The sequence below is a fragment of the Pristiophorus japonicus genome, chromosome 10, assembly GCF_044704955.1.
Source record: "Pristiophorus japonicus isolate sPriJap1 chromosome 10, sPriJap1.hap1, whole genome shotgun sequence".
Classification (NCBI taxonomy): domain Eukaryota; kingdom Metazoa; phylum Chordata; class Chondrichthyes; family Pristiophoridae; genus Pristiophorus; species Pristiophorus japonicus.
The window spans coordinates 82597599-82617360 of record NC_091986.1 but is presented as its reverse complement, the minus strand read 5'-3'; positions in this window follow the sequence as shown (position 1 = coordinate 82617360).

Sequence of the window (19762 nt, the reverse complement as noted above, 5' to 3'; positions counted from 1 at the left end):
CATGGAATGGGATTTTTTTTTTAAAAGGTGGAAGAGAAAAAAAGATGAATGCTGGAAAAAAGAAAAGACAGGAATATGTGGAAAAAGAAAGAGAGGAAGGAAAAGAGGCTTGTGAAAAGTGAAGAAGTGCAGCACCGTGCAACTATGATTCAGAGGCTAAGGTTTGGGTTGTGCCTCTGATTATCTACTTGCCAGATTTCCAAATTAAAAGAAAACACTGCAATCTGAAATCAATACATAAAATGCTGAAAATACACAACAGATCCATCAGCATCTGCTGGAGCAAAGACAGGTTAATGTACCAGGTCAGAGTTCCCACAGGAAGCAATAAAAAAAAATTGTAAAAATTGGCATGAAAGTTGTAGCTCCCTTTCATTTCCCCGCTTGAATACCGTTGCCTCAGGTACAATTCAAAATGGTTAATTGTGGCTCCTACACTTGCTCACTAGTGAGCTAATGATTAATTTGATAACCCTGGTGATAGTGGGGACAGCCTATCACTGTAATAGTAGTGGTCTGTGTCCAAAATTGCTGATGAATTAGTTGCTGCATTCAGTTCCCTTGCTTTCCAGTACAGAATTTGTCTCTGAATTCCCTGGTGTTCGACTCGAGATAGGGAAACAAGGAATTTAGATGCAGGCTCTGCTTTCCCAGGTAATTGAAAAGGCAGCCCCATCCCTGCCATCTATCACTCGGGAATCACAACTACCACGGAGGAACTTAGATGATCTTCAACATAATAAACCACAAGAGGATTATGGTAGTGAGGTGGTTATATTGCTGGAATGGTAATCCAGAAGTCTGCTCTAATAATCCAGTGAATATGAGTTTAAATCTCACAAAATTGGATAATTTCAATTCAATTGTTTTTAAAATCTGGAAATAAAAAGCTGCTGCAGTTCCCAACACTTACATGGCCTTCGCTTATCCGCCTATATCGGGCAAATTACACTAAGCATTTGTCATCATCATAGGCGTCAATTATAAAGGTGTGTTTAAAACATAACGGCCTAGAAATCCCAGCCTCCCTGGGTCCATAAGGAGTGTGTACAGACCCAGGAAGGCATCACAAAAAATGGTTTTCAGTGTACAATGAAATTTCCCTCTGCACATTCATGATGCTATTTCTTTAAAGGGTACAAATACAAAGGGGTAGAAATTGGTAGACATATCAAACCAATATGGCATTGGACATTTTTCTTGGTGCTGTTTGGGCACGGGAGGCTGGCCCCCTAAATTGTACTTCTGTGCCCCCGTTTTCCACCCAGAAAATGGGCACAACAAGGTCCAATTTTACCCCAAAATAATTCTAAATAAAGTCAAATTCACATATTTCCGAAGGTTTCGGGTTGGTCTAATGCAGTCCACGTCAGATTTGAAACTGATATTTTACACTCCCCTATAATTTATGGTTATGGGCAGCTCCAGGATTAAAGGGACAAAACATTATTTTTTGGGGCAGAATTCTGTGCTTGTGTGGTTTAACCAAACCCTCCATACTTTTCAAGGTCTGGATCTCAGGCTGAGGAATCTAGAACCAGGGATTACAGTCTCAGAATAAGGGGTCGGTCATTTAGGACTGAGACGAGGAGAAATTTATTCACTCAGAGGGTGGTGGAATCATTTGAAATCTCTACCCCAAAGAGATGTGGAGGCTCAGTTGTTGAGTATATTCAAGACAGAGATCGATAGATTTTTGGATGTTAAAGAAATCAAGGGGTATGGGGATAGTGCAGAAAAATGGAGTTGAGGTAGAAGATCAGCCATGAATCTTATTGAAAATCAAGGGCCCGAATGGCCTACTCTTGCTCCTATTTATTATGATCTTATGTTCTAATATAGATATCGGCAATTATTCAATATCTGGATATGCTTTGCTGCTGTTTACAGGAGATAGAGCAATACAAAATACTAGGTAATAAAGAAAAAAAGACTTGCATTTATATAGCACCTTTCAGGACCTCTGAATATGTCAAAGCACTTCACAGCCAATGAAATACTTTTGAAGCATAGTCACTATTGCAGTGTAGGAAACGTAGCAGCCAATTAATTTGCACAAAGTAAGGTTCCACAAACAGCAATGTGATAATGACCAGGTAATCTGTTCATTTAGTGATGTTGATTGAGAGATTCATTTTGGTCAGGACACTGGGGAGATTATGTAGAATCATAGAATGATAGAATGGTTACAGCATGGAAGGAGGCCATTTGGCCCATTGAGCCCGTGCCGGCTCGCTGCAAGACCACTTCAGCTAGTCCCATTCCCCCATCCTTTCCCTGTAGCCCTACAATTTTTTTTCCTTCAGGTACTTATCTAACTCCCTTTTGAACACCACGATTGAATCTGCCACCAACATCCTGTCAGGCAGTGCATTCCAGATCCTATTCACTCACTGCATAAAAAATATTTTTCTATGTCCCCTTTGGTTCTTCTGCCTGATATGTCCTTACTATACAGTACAAATGGACACGAGGCCCATGCTTGAGAGAAGGTCACTCTGTGACTAGCAACTTTTATTCCAGCACTGAAGTGAGGAAGGTAGGTGGAGCTTCCCCTTTTATACCTGAAAGACCAGGTTAGGAGTGTCTCCCACAAGTTCACCACCTAGTGGTCAATGTTCTCACAGTGTACAACTAGTCAGTTTATACATGGGTTACAATGGCAGTTAAATACATGATATCACCTCCCCCCGCAAAGTCTTATTGGGATCACAGGTTAAGTCTCTCTGGTAGTTTACGCTCCCTTGTAGAGCGCCTGAGTTCGGGCTCCGGTTGTTGGGCACTGGCCTGAGTGTCTGCTGTTTGTGGTTCCTCAGGCCTGTCCGGACTGTCCACAGTGACTGGGCTCTTATCCACTTGGTTCCGGTGTTTGGCCACCTGTGGAGGAGTGAACTCTACATCCTCTGCTTCTTCTATTGGGTTGCTGAACCTCCTTTTTGTTTGATCCACGTGTTTGCAACAGATTTTTCCACTGATAAGTTTAACTACCAGAATCCTACTCCCCTCTTTGGCAATCACAGTGCCTGCGAGCCATTTAGGCCCTGCAGCGTAGTTGAGAACAAAGATAGGATCATTGACATCAATACATCGTGCCCTCGCATTCCCGTCATGGTAGTCTGCTCTCAACAATTTCTTTCATGGTGGGGTTTATAAGGGATAACCTGGTTTTGAGTGTCATTTTCATTAGCAGCTCTGCAGGTGGGACCCCTGTGAGCGAGTGTGGTCAGGATCTATTGGCTAATAAGCGGCTTTGTAGGGAACCCCCTTGGATTCTCAGCATCCCTGTTTGATTATCTGCACTGCTCGTTCCGCCTGGCCGTTTGAGGCCGGCTTGAACGGTGCCGTTCTGACATGGTTGATACCATTTTCTGCCATGAAGTCCTGGAATTCAATGCTTGTAAAACACGGGCCATTGTCACTGACCAAGACGTCAGGTTGACCATGGGCGGTGAACATTGCCTGTAGACTTTCTACCGTGACCGAGGATGTGCTTGAATTGAGAATGTCACACTAGATCCATTTGGAGTAGGCGTCTACTACAACCAAAAACATTTTTCCCATGAAAGGACCTGTGTAGTCCACATGGATGCGTGACCATGGTTTGGTGGGCCAGGACCAAGGGCTAACAGGGGCTTCCCTCTGTGCATTGCACAGCTGGGCACATGTGTTGCACCTGCGAACACAAGGTTCCAGGTCTGCATCTAACCCTGGCCACCAAACTTGTGACCTGGCAATTGCCTTCATCATGACAATGCCCAGGTGCTCATTGTGGAGTTCTCTGATGAACATCTCTCTGCCCATCTGGGGCATGACTACTCCATTTCCCCATAGTAGGCAATCGGCCTGAATCGAGAGTTCATCCTTGCGCCTGTGAAATGGTTTGAATTCCTCAGGGCATGCCCCGTATGTGGCTGCCCAGTCCTCATTTAGGACACATTTCTTGACTAAAGACAGTAGCGGGTCTCTATTTGTCCAGACTTTGATCTGACGGGCTGTCACGAGTGAGCCTTTGCTTTCGAAAGCTTCCACAGCCATGACCATCTCAGCAGCATGCTCGGTTGCCCCCTCGGTGGTGGCTAGTGGGAGCCTGCTGAGTGCATCGGCGCAGTTTTCAGTGCCCGGTCTGTGCCGAATTGTGTAGTCATAGGCTGCTAACATGAGTGCCCACCTCTGTATGCGGGCCGATGCATTTGCATTTATGGCCTTGTTGTCGGCCAAAAGGGACATTAGGGGTTTGTGATCTGTCTCCAGCTCAAATTTCCTGCCGAACAGTTACTGGTGCATTTGTTTTAAAGCATATACACACACAAGCGCATCCTTTTTTACCATCCCGTAGCCCCGGACATAAGTTACCGGCTGTAACTGACCCTTGGCGTTAACTTGCTGCAACACACACCTGACCCCATAGGATGATGCGTCGCACGTTAAAACAAGTTTCTTACATGGGTCATGTAGCGTTAACAGATTGTTGGAGCACAACAAATTTCGTGCTCTATCAAAAGCCCTTTCCTGGCTGTTCACCCAGACTCATTCACGACCTTTGCGTTGGAGCACGTGTAGCAGCTCTAACAGTGTGCTCAATTTGGGAAGAAAGTTACCAAAATAGTTCAGGAGCCCCAGGAACGAACGCAGCTCCGTCGTGTAATGGGGACTGGGTGCTCTCTGGATCGCTTCTGTTGTGGACGCAGTAGGTCTGATCCCGTCTGCTGCGACCCTCATCCCCAGGAATTCTACCTCTGGATCTAGAAAGACACGCTTCACCTTTTTCAGTCGCAGACCTACCCGGTTCAGTCTGCGTAGCACCTCCTCCAGGTTGTGGAGGTGCTCTTCAGTATCACAACCCGTGATAAGGATGTCGTCTTGAAAAACCACTGTCCTTGGAATCGACTTGAGGAGGCTTTCCATATTGCGTTGAAAGATCGCGGCGGCCGAGCGAATCACAAACGGACATCTGTTGTACTCAAACAACCCCTTGTGTGTCGTGATAGTGGTCAGCTTCTTCGACTCACTCGCCAGCTCCTGGGTCATGTAAGCTGAGGTTAGGTCCAATTTTGAAAAAAGTTTGCCATCGGATAGCGTCGCGAAGAGGTTCTCCGCTCTCGGTAGCGGGTACTGGTCTTGGCGTGACACCCGATTGATGGTGGCCTTGGAATCACCACATATCCTGACCGACCCATCCGCCTTGAGCACCGGCACAATCGGGCTCGCCCAGTTACTGAATTCGATTGGCGAGATGATGCCTTCCCTCAGCAGGCGGTCCAATTCGCCTTCTATCTTTTCCCGCATCACGTACGGCACATCTCTGGCCTTGTGGTATACTGGCCTGGTGTCCGGGTTTATGTGAATCACTACCTTGGTCCCCATGAAAGTGCCGGGCTGAAATAGTGAGTCAAGTTTGTCCAGGGCCTGTGAGCATGATATTCGCTCCACAGAAGAAATTGCATTGACATCGCCCCATTTCCAGCCAGCCAACTCCTCCCCAGTAGTGCGGGACCGTCCCCTGGGACAATCCAGAGTGGCAATCTGTTCTCCGAATCTTGGTGGGTCACGACTACCATCTCCTTTGTATATGTCCGTAGCTGTGCGTCAATCGGCAATAATTCTGGCCTCCTGGCCTTGGACGCCCACAACTTGTCGAACTGTTTGATACTCATCAGGGACTGGCTGGCCCCTGTGTCTAGCTCCATTGATACTGGGATGCCATTGAGGAGCACTTTTCATCATTATCGGTGGCGTCCTGGTGTATGAACTGTATATGTGCTCCACATGAACTCGCTGAACTTCAGCTTCCAGCGACTTCCCCCAGTGTCCATTTGGCCCCTTTGGGCTTACATCGTCCCTGTCCTCCTCGTACATCAACCCCCTGGCTGCAGGCTTTTTGCGCATTTGCGCCAAGTGACCGCTGACGTTGCAATTTCTGCAGGTGTATGGGTGATACCTGCAAGCTCTGGCTGTGTGTTTGCCTCCACACCTCCAACATGAGCCGTTGTTGGAAACAAAAGTCCCATTATCAGTCGATCGTCTCTGACTGTCTGTGTAACTGTTTTTAAGCACACCATTAACAGGTGTTGATGGCCCCATTACTGGCCGCATTTTCCCTTGTGATGGCGTGAATCGCCGTTCAGCTAGCCATTGTCTTTGTTGAATTCCCCCTTTGGATTTGATTACATGCTCGGGCATGTCCGATTGCCCTTGTCTGCCTGGAGAACTGTGTGCCGCATTAACAATGTTGACTCCCTGTCCATTTGCTGCATTTAAACCAAGATTTTTGTCAAACATCATTCTGGTCTCTTCCTCCCCTGAGATAAATGTCTGGGCCATCAAAACAGCCTTTTCCAGGGTCAGGTCTTTGGTCTCAATCAGTTTCCTGAAAACCCCAGCATGGCCGATGCCCTCAATAAAAAAGTCTCACAGCATCTCCGCTCTGCATGCATCTGGGAACTTACATAGGCTTGCAAGTCGCCGGAGGTCTGCCACGAAGTCTGGAACGCTTTGCCCTTCTCACCGCCGATGCGTATAAAACCGGTGTCTCAGCATGTGCATGCTGCTCGTCGGTTTAAAGTGTTCCCCGATCAACTTACTGAGCTCTTCAAAAGTATTTTCTGCCGGCTTCTCTGGTGTGAGAAGGTCCTTCATCAGGGAGTACGTCCTGGACCCACAAACCATCAGGAGATGAGCCCTGCGTTTGTCGGCAGAATCCTGTCCCAGCCATTCCTTAGTGATGAAGCTTTGCTGTAGTCTCTCAATAAAGTCGTCCCAATCATCACCAACACAGTACCTCTCATCTGTGCTGCTAGTGGCCATGCTCGCGTGGTTTCTCGTCGCCAATCATATGTCCTTACTATGCCGTACAAATGCACTCGAGGCCCATGCTTGAGAGAAGGTCACTCTGTGACTAGCAACTTTTATTCCAGCACTGAAGTGATGAAGGTGGGTGGAGCTTCCCCTTTTATACCTGAAAGACCAGGTTAGGAGTGTCTCCCACAAGTTTACCACCTAGTTTTCAATGTTTCCACAGTGTACAACCAGTCAGTTTATACATGGGTTACAATGACAGTTAAATACATGACACTGCCAATCACCTTAAATCTGTCTCCTCTGGTTCTCGACCCTTCTACAAATGGGAACACTTTCTCTCTATCTACTCTGTCCAGGCCCCTCATGATTTTTAACAGCTTTATCAAATCTCATTGCAATCTTCTCTGACCTAAGGAGAACAACCTCAGCTTCTCCAGTATATCTACGTAACTGAAGTCCCTCATCCCTGGAATCATTCTCATAAATCTTTTCTGCACCTCTCTGAGACCTTCACATCCTTCCTAAAGTGCGGTGCCCAGAATTGTACACAATATTCCAGTTGAGGCCAAATCAGTGTTTTATACAGGTTCATCATAATTTCCATGTTTTTGTACACTATGGGACGAGAATTTAATCCCACCGGAAAGCTGCTGCACCTACCTTTTTTAAAGAGTTTTTCCCACCATTTTGGAAGAGGTCGCCTTTTTCTCGAAATTCACCTCTGTTTCTTTTTCAATGGGCCTGGAAGTTGGTTATAAATGGGACAGAAGTGCGGCGGTAAGTGCTGGTGAGGGGTGGAAGTGGAGGCGGGACAGATACACCACCGCTGTCACTCAGCAGCGTCTTGAACCCACAGCCTTTGGACTCAGAGATAAAAGTGTTAGCACTGACAACGGCTGACACAATGCTGCATGTGTTCATCTTCAAGATCATCTTTCATGCAGAGCTGCAATATGTGACCTGTACAGATTAAATTCTACTATCCATAATTGCCCTTTAAAATTTGCAATGCAGAAAACATTCTGGAAGCATTACCACACAGAACACAAGCAACAAATGTGATGAGGATGGCAAATCCAGTGAAATCCAATCAAATTTGTCATTGATATTCTCTGCCATGATTTTCTATGCCGTGCCTTGTATTTCTAAACTACAGTTGGAACTATCAATTGCTTTCCAAATAGTTTGTACTGAATGTCATGAACAGAATTCAATGTGCAAGGGGAAACATTGAGTCCTGCTGAAAGGGAATGTTGGGCAGAGATTTAGGGTGACAGTGTTGTCGCCCCATCTTTTACCTGTGCTCTCTTTGAATGTAGCTCAATACTGGAAGCTCTGAATTTGCCTGATAATTTTAGATATTGATGGTTAATTGTGTAAAATGAGTGTTAATTTGTCCAAAACGTCTTTCTGCTGCTTCATCATATTTGAAGCCAGTTATATAAATTGATCACACATGGTTAGTGAAAGAAAAAAAGAAAAGAAGGTACCATCTTGCGTTAAATTGAAACCCTCGTCTGCCCTCTGAGATGAAAATATCCCATGGCACTCTTTCGAAGAAGGTTAGGGTTAGGGTTAGGGTTAGGAGTTCTCCCCGGTGCTCTGGTGAATGTTTAGCACTCAACCAATATAATTAAAACAGATTATCAGGTCATTATCACATTATTGTTTGTAGTATCTTGCTGTGTGGAAATTGTCAGTCGTGTTTCCTATAATACAACAGTAATTACACTTCAAAAGTACTTCATTGGTTGCAAAGCACTTTGAAACATCCTGGAGCTATGAAAGGGACTATATAAATGCAACTTCCTTCTTTAATCTGGATTATTCCTTCAATTTAAACAACAGAGATAGAACGAGGAAGCACAGGTTCCATCTTTTAAAGGGTAATTTTAGGATATTAGAAAATTATTCTTCATAAAAAGAGTGATCTGCATGTGGAATAAACTTCCTGATAGAGTAAAGAGGCAAAAATCCTGGAATAATTTAAGAAACAATTAGGTGCTGAAGTATGAGGAGAGGCATTAGGATCTTACTGGATGGATCAACTATAACGGATCAAGTGGCCGCCGCCTTCCCTAAATATTTTGTGATCTTGTGACCTGTGCTCCCTTAAAACAGGATCATTGAATTTACCTTCATATGTCAGAAGGTAATTGTTATATATGAATAAAGAGACTGACTGGATACTGTGAGCTCAAAGTAAAATGTGACCATAGTCTTTTATTACAGGTAACCAGAGCGCCTCTCCATCTTATGAGGCCTCCATAAGTACCTGTGCTCCCAAGGGATTGTGGGATCCCTTGGGAATCTAGTGGATGAGCCCTCTGGTGGCTGTATAAGGTATTTACAAGTTTACATATATAACAACACTCCCCCCGCCAAAGTCAATAGTGTAACTATTTACGAGGTGAGTCGATCTGAGGCCTTTCCCTGATTGATTGTCTCGGTGCAAATGCTGGTTTTTATTGAATTGTTTGTCGGACCCTCACTGGGCTGCTGTGCAGCTGGCCTTGAGGGGCTGCCTGGTGTGGTGAGTCCTGCTGGGCTGGTGCGGGTGATGGGTTCTACTTCGTGGTCAACCGCGGTGTTGGTTACCACGGTGTGTATGTTGGGGGGTCAAAGAAGGTAGGATCCAAAGTGTTTCCGGTGAATGAGTCCATTTGAAAGTTTGACCTGAAACAACCTGCTCCCCTCTTTGGCCACAATGGTGCCGGGAAGCCACTTGGGACCTTGTCCATAATTCAATACAAATACAGAATCATTGATTTCAATTTCGCGTGACACATTTGCGCGATCATGATATGCACTTTGTTGAAGCCGTCTGCTCTCTATCTGTTCATGTAGATCAGGGTGAACTAACGAGAGCCTTGTCATAAGTGCCTTTTTCATGAGCAATTCAGCAGGTGAAATCCCAGTGAGCGACTGGGGTCTCGTGCGGTAGCTAAGTAGGACTCGGGATAGGCGAGTCTGCAGTGAGCCTTCAGTTACCCTCTTCAAACCCTGCTTGATGGTTTGCACAGCTCTCTCTCTGCCTGACCATTGGATGCTGGTTTGAATGGGGCAGATGTCACATGTTTAATCCCGTTACGGATCATGAACTCTTTGAACTCAGCACTGGTAAAGCATGGCCCATTGTCGCTCACAAGGACATCAGGTAGTCGGTGCATGGCAAACATGGCCCGCATGCTTTCAGCGGATGTGCTTGCCGACATTATCACACATTCAATCCATTTGGAGTATGCATCTACAACCACAAGGAACATTTTAGCCAAAAATGAGCCTGCATCGTCGACATGGACCCTGGACCACGGTTTGGAGGGCTAAGACCATAAACTTAGCGGCACTTCCCTGGGTACATTGCTTAACTGCAAGCATGTGTTACATCTGTGCACGCAGGACTCTAAGTCCACATCGATACTGGGCCACCACATGTGGGATCTGGCTATCGCTTTCATCATTACAATTTCTGGTGGGTACTGTGGAGGTCACTGATAAAAGTGCCTCTACCCTCCTTGGGAACACTACCCGATTGCCCCATAGAAGGCAGTCTGCCTGAATAGACATTTCATCTTTGAGCCACTGGTGCGGCTGTATCTCTTTCTGCATTTCCACTGGGACACTGGACCAGCTCCTGTGAAGCACACAATTATTTACTCGGGACAGTAAGGGGTCCTGGCTCGTCCAGGTTCTAATCTGTCGGGCTGTGACGGGCGATTGCTCACTCTCGAATGCTTCCATAACCATGACTAAATCTGCGGGCTGCACCATTTCCACCCCCGTGGCGGACAACGGCAGCCTGCTGAGAGCATTGGCGCAGTTTTCTGTGCCTGGCCTGTGTCGGATGGCGTAGTTGTATGCGGACAACGTGAGCGCCCATCTCTGGATGCGCGCCGATGCATTCGTATTGATCCCCTTACTCTCGGAAAACAGGGATATTAGTGGCTTAAGGTCAGTTTCCAATTCAAATTTTGGCCCAAACAGATATTGATGCATTTTCTTTACCCCATAGACACACGCTAACACTTCTTTTTCAATCATGCTGTAGGCTCTCTCAGCCTTAGACAGACTTCTGGATGCATAAACAACCAATTGCAGTTTCCAAAAATCATTAGCTTGTTGCAATACACACTCGACACCATACAACGACGCATCACATGCTAGTACCAAACGCTTACATGGATCATACAACACAAGCAATTTGTTTGAGCATAACAATTTTCTAGCTTTTACAAAGGCATTTTCTTGGCTTTTGCCCCAAACCCATTCATCTCCTTAACGCAATAAAGCATGCAGTGGTTCTAATAGTGTGCTGAGACCCGGTAAGAAGTTACCAAAATAGTTCAGGAGTCCTACAAATGACCGCAACTCCATCACGTTCTGTGGCCACGGTGCATTCTCGGTTGCCTCTGTCTTCGAATCGGTGGGCCTGATGCCGTTTGCCACGATTCTTCTCCCCAGGAACTCCACTTCAGGTGCCAAGAAAAGTCACTTTGAGAGTTTTAACCTGAGCCCCCACAGTTGAGTCAACTAAGAACCTCTTCCAGGTTCTGCAGGTGCTCGGCTGTATTCCGAGCAGTAATAAAGATGTCGTCCTGGAAGACCACCGTGCGCGGGACTGACTTCAGTAAGCTTTCCATGTTTCTCTGGAATATCATCGTGGCTGATCGAATTCCAAACGGGCATCTGTTCTAACTGAAGAGACCTTTATGTGTGTTAGTACAGGTGAGGCCCTTCGATGATTCCTCCAGCTCCTGCGCCATGTAGGCCGAGGTCAAGTCCAGCTTCTTGAACGTCTTTCCTCCTGCCAGCGTAGCAAAAAGGTCATCAGGGTATTGATCTTGCAGGGAGAAATGATTGATAGTTACTTTGTAATCACCACAGATTCTGATGGTGCCATCTCCCTTGACGACGAGAACAATCAGACTGGCCCACTCATTGAATTCGATTGGCAAAATGATGCCCTCTCTTTGCAGCCGGTCTAGCTCGATCTCTACCCTTTCTCTCATCATGCACGGTATTGCTCTTGCCTTGTGATGGATGGGTCGCGCCCCCGGAATTAGGTGGATCTGCACTTTTGCTCCTTGGAACTTCCCAATGACTGGTTCAAATAGCGAAGGGAACTTGTTCAAGAACTGGGCACATGAAGTGTCGTCAGCGGACGAGAGCGCTCGAACATCATCCCAGTTCCAGCGTATCTTTCCCAGCCAGCTCCTGCCAAGCAGTGTGGGACCATCGCCCGGTACCACTCAGAGTGGCAGCTTGTGCACCACTCCATCATAGGAGACCTTTACAGTAGCACTGCTGATTATGGGAATCAGTTCTTTTGTGTAAGTTCTCAGTTTCGTGCGAATGGGAGTCAAGACTGCCCTTGAGGCCTTGCTGCACCACAATTTTTCGAAAGTCTTTTTGCTCATAATGGACTGCCTCGCGCCCATCTCAAATCTAAACTCATTCGAAGCTCATCCTGAGGAACGTTTTCTTCCATGGAATTGCCTTGATTTTCATTTGAACTCACCCTAACTTCAGGCTCTTTGTTTTCCTGACTCGGACTCAGACTTTCATTCTGATTCTCTCCTGGATTTGTTTCCAGGACATTGGATTTAGGATTTGCTACTGGTGTATCAAAACTATCTGATGAGTCAGAAATAATTGAATCATTCCCACCTTCAACTCCTTCCATGTCTGCAGGTAAAATATGATCAATATGGACAAACCTAACCTGTCCATTATCAAAGATCTTTACCAAATATGTGCGAGGATCACATATCTTCACCACTCTTCCTGGTAACCACTTTAACCATTTATGATGATGGTTCTTCACTCTCACCTTCTGGTTTAATTTCACACTTCTCTCTTTTACTCTACCTCTATCATGATTCTCCTTCTGTCTTAATTGTGTCTCTTCTAAGGACTATGCCAAATTTGGCTTTAACAACAAGAATCTGGTTCGTGGCTGTCTTTTGAGAAACAACGCTGCTGGTGTTCTGCCATTAATTGTCTGAGGAGTATTTTGATATGTAATCAAAACATTAGCCAATTTGTGATCCAATGACAACTGTCATTTCCTTGGATTTGGATCTAACATTTGTTTTATGAGGGTACGCTCTGCTGCACCATTCGAAGCAGGATTGTATGGTGGAACCTTGGTATGTTAAACACCATTTTTGCTCGTGAATTGTGCAAATTCTTCTGAACGAAATTGTGGTCCATTATCCAAAACAATTTCTTCAGGGAGGCCAAATGAAGAAAATAATTTTCGTAAAATGTCCAATGTTTTACTTGTTATTTTCCGCATTGGAAACACCTCAACCCACTTTGAATGGCTATCAATCACAATGAACAATTGCTGTCCTTCTAACATAGCAAAATCAATATGTAGCCTTTGCCATACCCTGGGAGGCCATTTCCATGGCTGTAATGGTACTGGCGGTGGTTGCTTGCTTACCGATTGACATGTCGTACACTGACTCACGATGTACTCTAAATCTTTATCAAGACCTGGCCACCATAAATAACTGCATGCAAAACTCTTGGTCAAGCACATTCCCAGGTGCTGGTCATGGAGGTCTCCTAATAATTTGGACTTGAATTTATTTGTTATAACCACTCTTGCACCCCACATGATACAATCTTCATCAACTGATAATTCATTCCTACGAATGAAGAATGGTTGTGTATCTTTGTCTGTTACCTGGTTTGACCATCCATTTGCAATATAATCATATACCTTTAACATCACTGGGCCACGTTTGGTTGCTCTACCAACCTCTTCAGCTGTGACTGGCAGTTCATCAATGTATGAAAAATAAAAAACTTCTTCCCTATCCGGTGTAACTTGTGATGGGGAAGGCAATCTAGACTTTGCATCAGCATTACTGTGGTCAGCTGATCGTCTGTATTCAATATCATATGTATATACTGACAAAATCCAAGCCCATCTCTGCATTCGGGCTGCAGCTAATGTTGGAACTAGGGACTTTGGATGGAGGATTGCTGTCAGGGGCTTATGGTTGCCATAACAATGGTAAACTTATGACCACAAGTATTTGTGAAACTTCTTTACCCCAAAAATTAATGCCAAAGCTTCCCTTTCGATTTACGCATAATTACTCTCACTGGCACTGAGAGTGCGTGAAGCAAAAGCAATTTGTCTCTCCTCCCCATTATGTGATACATGAGAGATCACTGCCCCAAATCCATATAGAGAGGCATCACATGTGAGCTTAATCTCCTTAGATATGTCATGGTGAACTAACATGGTGCTCTCTACCAATTTGCTTTTACACTGCTTGAATACTGTATCGCATTCTTTTGACCACTTCCAAGAGTTCTTTCTTTAATACTGTAGCTAAATTTGGTAGGAACTTCCCATAATAGTTCAAAAGACCCAAGAATGAACGAAGTTCAGTGACTTCCTAGATGTGGGTGCATTTCTAATTGCATCCAGTTTTCCCATGGTTGGATGTAAACCATCTTTTTCTACTCTGTACCCTAAGTACTCCACTGAGTTTTAAATAACTCACACTTACGAGCAGACACTCATACTCTGTGCTTCTCTAGCCGTTTGAGGACGTCATTCAAAATGTTATTATGAATTTGCCTATTTGGTGCTGAAATTAGTATGTCATCCAAATAACATACTACCCCTTCAATACCTTGCAAAATCTGGTTCATCACCCTTTAGAATATGGCAGGGGCGGAAGACACTCCAAACGGTAGCCTATTAAATTGATATAGGCCTAGATGAGTATTTATAGTCAAACATGACTTGGACTCCTCATCTAGTTCAAGCTGTAAGTAGGCATTCATAAGATCCAGTTTTGAGAAGATCTGACCACCTGTCAGTGTTGTGAACAAATCTTCTATATTTGGCAATATATTGGGGACATTACCCTCTAGAACCTGGTTTACAGTTACTTTATAATCACCACACAATCTTACCTTACCATCGGACTTAGGTACAACAACAATGGGTGTAGCCCAATTACTTCGATCTATCTTACCAATAATGTTCTCAGTCTCTAGTCTTTTGAGTTCTTGCTCAACTTTCTGCTTGAGTGCATATGGTACGGAACGTGGCTTGTAGTAAACCGATCTAGCATCCTTCTCTACCCTGACACTCTCCTTGAAGCCTTGGATCGGACTGCCCATTTCGCAGAACACCTTTGGATACTTCTTGACAACCTCATCCGTTGATGAAAATCTCGCTTCCACACAGAAAATCTTACTCCAATCCAGCTTCAGTGAGCTCAACCAATTTCTTCCTAGTAAGGCAGACTTGTCTCCTTTCACTACTATTAGAGGCAAGTTCTGAAATTGATCTTTATATTTCACCAGTACGGTGATACAACCTACCACAGGAATTTTCTCTCCCGAGTAGCCCCGCAGCTCTATCTTGGATTTCTCCAGTTGAAAATCACGCAATTTGTCACGGTACAGTGACTCCGGTACTATACTCATGGATGCACCCGTGTCAATTTCCATTGGTATCTTAAATCCCGCAACATCTATATGGGTTTTGATGCTTTCTGAATCGCTGTCCGTTAACCTCGTGCTCCTGATGGCGTGTAACTCTAACATCTCCTCGTCCTGTTGTTGTTCTTCCATGCTATGTAGTCTCTTGGGATTTCTATTCAAAGCTTGCATACACAGCTCCTAACATGGCAGGCAACTCTCTCAGAAGCCTCTGGAATCTGCCTGGTTCTGTTTATTATTAACTCTGCATTTGCAGTACACAATACGTCCACATCCACAGTGTGGAGCGACAAACATTACAAGCTTACAGACATTACAGGTACCCCGCAGACGGTGAGGAGAATCGCACTTCGTTTGGCAGCATTCACTTCTCCTTCCAGCTCATTGGCCACGAAGTATTGGTAATGTATAGTGGAAACAGCTGTTTACACTGTACATTATTGATTTAGACGAGGGGATTAAATGTAATCTCTCCAAATTTGCGGATGACACTAAGTTGGGTGGCAGTGTGAGCTGCAAGGAGGATGCTATGAGGCTGCAGAGTGACTTGGATAGGTTAGGTGAGTGGGCAAATGCATGGCAGATGAAGTATAATGTGGATAAATGTGAGGTTATCCACTTTGGTGGTAAAAACAGAGAGACAGACTATTATCTGAATGGTGACAGATTAGGAAAAGGGGAGGTGCAACGAGACCTGGGTGTCATGGTACATCAGTCATTGAAGGTTGGCATGCAGGTACAGCAGGCGGTTAAGAAAGCAAATGGCATGTTGGCCTTCATAGCGAGGGGATTTGAGTACAGGGGCAGGGAGGTATTGCTACAGTTGTACAGGGCCTTGGTGAGGCCAAACCTGGAGTATTGTGTACAGTTTTGGTCTCCTAACTTGAGGAAGAACATTCTTGCTATTGAGGGAGTGCAGCGAAGGTTCACCAGACTGATTCCCGGGATGGCGGGACTGACCTATCAAGAAAGACTGGATCAACTGGGCTTGTATTCACTGGAGTTCAGAAGAATGAGAGGGGATCCCATAGAAATGTTTAAAATTCTATTGGGTTCAGACAGGTTAGATGCAGGAAGAATGTTCCCAATGTTGGGGAAGTCCAGAACCAGGGGTCACAGTCTAACGATAAGGGGTAAGCCATTTAGGACCGAGATGAGGAGAAACTTCTTCACCCAGAGAGTGGTGAACCTGTGGAATTCTCTACCACAGAAAGTAGTTGAGGCCAATTCACTAAATATATTCAAAAAGGAGTTAGATGAAGTCCTTACTACTAGGGGGATCAAGGGGTATGGTGAGAAAGCAGGAATGGGGTACTGAAGTTGCATGTTCAGCCATGAACTCATTGAATGGCGGTGCAGGCTAGAAGGGCCGAATGGACTACTCCTGCACCTATTTTCTATGTTTCTATGTTTCTATGAGTCGCTCCACGAAGGTTTTCCAATCATCTCCCTCCGAGAATTTCTCCAGAATGCCCACTGTTCTCCCATTATTGGGTTCGTCATCTGTATCTCATTGCCAGTTGTTATATATGAATGTCTGACTGGATATTGTGAGCTCAAAGTAAAGTGTGACCTTAGTCTATTATTGCAGATCTCCAGAGTGCCTCTCCAGCCTGTGAGGCCTCCTTAAATACCTGTGCTCCCAAAGGATTGTGGGATCCCTTGGGACTCCAGTGGATGAGCCCTCTGGTGGCTGTTCAAGCTATATACAAGTTTACATATATAACAGTAACTACACCTGTGGAGTCTGCAACTCGGTTCAACCACATCGGCACAGAAACCAAGAGTTCAAATAACTGGAAGCACTTTCGGCACATGTGGCTGTCCAGAACATGTGAGGCGTCCTGGATGTCCCAGGCCTCAAATTATGCACCCATATCAGGTGGAGAGCAACCCTATTTTTATGATTGCTTAGGAGTTCAGCCTGGAGACTTTTAAGCATGGTGATGGGTTTTCGTGCATGCCAGACACCTGATGAACAAAAGGAAAGAGCTGTGAGAATCATTTGCCTCGTGTGATCCTCTGTGAGACTGTGCCTCTTGCCTTAATTTATGGACTGATGTAGCTTAAAAATAATTTGCCATAACCATTAATTTTCCAAATTTTGCAACATTGCCCTCTTCAAATATTGCAGTGTAATAGTACTGTTGTATTGCAGTTCAGGGGAAATAAATCAAATTTCGCTCATACTTTTGTTTTTTTTATACTAGATAGTCTGTGGCAGATATCTGAAATTATTGTGATGATCACATTGACTGAACAGTTGATGGATTCTGTCTCCAAATAATTGGCAAAATGAATTTGTTGCTGTCCAAGGGGCAGGAGGAGAAAGAAGAGGAGGCGGAAGAGATGGAGGATGATGTCGAAGGAAGGAGGCAAACCATTTAGGACCGAGATGAGGAGAAACTTCTTCACCCAGAGAGTGGTGAACCTGTGGAATTCTCTACCACAGAAAGTTGTTGGGGCCATTTCACTTAATATATTCAAAAAGGAGTTAGATGTAGTCCTCACTACTAGGGGGATCAAGGGGTATGGCGAGAAAGCTGGAATGGGGTACTGAAGTTGCATGTTCAGCCATGAACTGTCATATTCTCAATGTCAGAGTGTGATTCTTTGTTTTGTACAATAGACACTTAAAACTCACAATTGCCCTCATTTCGATGTGTCCACATAGCACTTCTGATTATATGAAATAATATCTTACAGCTCAATTGATGACTTTCTGGACAGGTATTTTATTTCTTCTGCATAGCTATTAGCAGCAATAGGACTATCTCTAGGCTATGATGTAATGCAAGAACAGATGGTGGCGACATTGAGAACATACTGTCATGTCATTTTTCCTGCCAACTCCTCGCACCACAGAAAGTTCTACAGTTCAGTGAGAAACTGTCTGATGAGACCCTGGCTGAGACAAGAAGCTGTCACCAAAGTTGTATCAATTAGTGTGGGAAGATCTGCAGCTCCAGTTAATAAGGGCAATGACACTATCAAAGGAAGTCAAGAGAACCACTGCTCAAAATTTTTACCTCACCATTAAGTTTCAGACACCCACCAGAGAATAATTGGAATCAATTGCTCCACAACAAACTGTTGCATTCACAATGCTGAAGTTCTTTGCTGGACGTAACACCAGTTCATTGAATTAAACATAGACTTCAAACAACAAGAGCAAAAGGAGGTTGGCATCTACCCGCTGACCCATTTTCTCAAAGATGATGGCATTATTGACTGCACCCTTATCATTTATGCATCTCCTCATAATCGAGGCCACTCATTTCACTCGCACCTCCTCAACAAGAGTTCCTTCTTCAGTCTCTATGTTGATGTAGGTCAGTATCCTTGGTTTAAAGATTGTTGGGCTTTCACATTGTGGGCCCTGTAGCTGTTCCCCAAATATTTACTTTGAAACTGACATTGGTAGATGTAATGGAGCTCCCGCTAGTGGACTACTGCGCCATCTGGTGGGCTACTGTGGTAATGCAATTAATGATGCATAATAATAAAAGGGTCATGTGATCAGGTCACATGACAAGTTCCTGTCGAGCCATCTTGTAGTGTGTGTTTGTCATGTCCAAAGAATATATCACATTGGTGATGTAGGATAGAATAATCGGATTCCCTAGCTGAAATATTTGTTGGTGGATCATCCAGCCAAACAACAGAGAGACTTTGAGAGGTTCTTTGTTTTGTAGCACAGCTAAAAATTCAAGGTAAATTTCAAGCACACTGTTGACATTGCCAGAGTCCAGATGGCCATGCTGATGGGAATAATAGGATGTTTGGCTGGGATCCATCATGACTGAGAGACTTTCGGAGTGTATGTGGAGCAGCTCGAAATATTTTTCACCGCAAATAATATCGTTGAAGACCCCGATGATAAAAACCGTAACCAGGTGGTTTTAGAAAGAACACCAGCTATTTTCTTAACAGAAGCAGGCCCCGAAGTGTATGAAACCCTGAAAAATGTGCTTGTTCCCGTCAAGCCGAAGGACACGCCACTGACGGAGAGTCTAACCAAGTTTGAACAGAACTACATTCTTGAGCCCCTGGAAATTGCTGAAAGTTATCATTTTGGAATAAGAGATAAGTTAACTGCCAAGAGTATCAGTGAGTACTTTGAAGCTTTAAAAAAGCTATCCATTTATTGTCATTTCAGAAAATTTCAGGACCAAGCATTGCGTGACCGCTTTGTATCTGGGATGAAAAATGAAGAAATCAGGACAACCCCTAATTTGCCTTTGATTTAGCTTGTCAGACAGCTATGTCGATGGATATGGACAACCAATATTCCCAAGAATTTCGTGCCATTTCCAGTCATCAGATAACTGAGGTGAATCGCTTGCAAGTTAAATATAAAAGGCAGATGGCCCCAAGGCCTCAGCAACTGGCCAAGGTAACAGTACATTAAAGTCATGCTATCGGTTCCTGTAACAACACATTGCTCAATGCTGTCCATATGTGAAGGCAGAGTGTTTCTTCTGCA